Here is a 1,867-nt window from a genome sequence, read left to right on the forward strand (position 1 = left end):
TTTCACATGATCGGAGGGATCTGCTTCACTTGAGCTTTCGAAAGAATTTTCACTTGGCTCCTCTTCAGAATTTTCTAACTTTTTAGAATTAGTTTTGACCATTATGTTAAGGAGGGTATCGGAATCCTTCTGCATCTCTTTTAGTTCAGATCTAAGATCACTAATCTCTTGAGACATAGATTTTTCAAGCTCTAGAATCCTTTTGTTTAGGTTTTCAGCTTCAGAAGAGGGAAAACTTGGATATGGAACAGGATTAGATTGAATAGCCGAGATTGGTTCAGAAGGTGGTGTCCAGGCAAGCTCAGAAGACAATTTCCCGCGGTCAGGTGGCTCATGACCGCGGTGAAACACGTCTTGGCCGCGGTCAGAACCAGCACGACCGCGGTGAAAGCTTGTTTGGCCGTGGTCTGGAGGAATGGACCCGCGGTGATCAGAAACGAATGGAAAATCTTGAATTTGATAGACTTCTGCAGTGTTAACCATCCCTTGACCATAAGAATCCATTGGGTTGTACCAACCATCAAAGTTACACGTATTGTGTACCCTATTTGGTTGTTGCAATCCAAGATGACTCATTTTGTGACGGAGACACTTTATAACTTCCAAAATTTCTTCTTTCTTCTCAGGAAGTGCAGAATTACCAAAGGTTACTTGATTTCGGATGCTGTTTCCTAAATTTTTAATGAAAACGTGAGCATCTTCTACAGATCTAGTTGTGAAATCTCCATTACTTAAAAGAGTGTTGTAACTTTGGAGTTATACCGCGATAGAAGATACTTAGCAGGTATTCCTCGCATATCCATGGTGTGGACAATCTCTTTGGTATTCCCTAAATCTTTCCCAAGTATCTAAAAGATCTTCATCTTCTTTTTGTTTAAAAGTTCTTATCTTCTTTCTTAAGACATTTGAACGATTTCTAGTGTAAAAACGTTTTAGGAAAGCAGTTCTACAGGCTGCCCACGTTTTTAGTGAAGCAGGTGGCAAAGATTTTAGCCATTTGCTGGCCTTATCTCTAAGAGAGAATGGGAAAAGACTACACTTGTGGTAATCCCCATTTGCTGTAATGGTTGCACATAATTCTTCGAAAGTCTCGATATGGTCTATCGGGTTTTCAAATGAATAACCAGAGAATTGATTTTGTTGAACTAAATGGATATGGGGTACCTTAATTTCGGTTTTGCCATCCTCTGGTAAGGCTGGTTGAATAGCTCTTCGATCTCCCATGAACTTTTCGAGTGAATCGAAACTTCCAATCAGATCATCATCATCTTTGTGTTTGACCGATCCGGTTAGCTCATTGTCATCATATATTGGTTCTTCAAACTCATCATCAGATAGGTCATCATCGCTTGGATCACCATCCACACGATTTGGTGGATCACCAAGAGTTCCGGGAACATGTTCCCGGTCTCTCATTGCAGAGAAACCTGAAAAATTCAAAAGAAAAAGTAAAAGTAAACAAGTGTTCTAATGGATTTAAGCTGGGATTCGCAACGAAACAAATTTAAGTCCCTGGCAACGGCGCCAAAAACTTGATTGCGAGCAAAAGCAGGGTTTTTTGTTTTCGTTTTACTAAGCTTCAGGTTTTAAATTTATAACCCCTAAATGTCTGCAAGTGCACAGATGTGCGCTGTAGTACTTAGGGTATCGATCCACAGAGACTTAGTTGTTTCAGTACGAATTCACTGCAACGCTTAAATCAGATTAGAACTAAAAATGTTTTGGTTTTGGTTTTGGGTTTTGGTTGTCACTAAATCTAAACTAGAAAGCAAAGAAAACAAAAGCAATTGAAGGCAATTAAAACAAGTAAAAAGCAATTAAACTAAGGCTAATGAAAGCAGGTAATAAGCGAATAGATCAAAGACAA

The 1,867-nt window shown here is 39.2% G+C and overlaps 1 non-coding gene across 1 annotated transcript; it reads left to right on the plus strand.

Annotated features, from left to right (window-relative positions):
- Window positions 1-796: 796 nt before the first annotated feature.
- LOC112082367 lies at window positions 797-904 on the plus strand. Its single transcript, XR_002897034.1, has one exon. It is a non-coding gene; the product is annotated as a small nucleolar RNA R71 (small nucleolar RNA).
- Window positions 905-1,867: the final 963 nt, after the last annotated feature.

The sequence above is a fragment of the Eutrema salsugineum genome, unplaced genomic scaffold (genome assembly GCF_000478725.1).
Source record: "Eutrema salsugineum unplaced genomic scaffold, Eutsalg1_0 scaffold_8, whole genome shotgun sequence".
Lineage (NCBI taxonomy): Eukaryota > Viridiplantae > Streptophyta > Magnoliopsida > Brassicales > Brassicaceae > Eutrema > Eutrema salsugineum.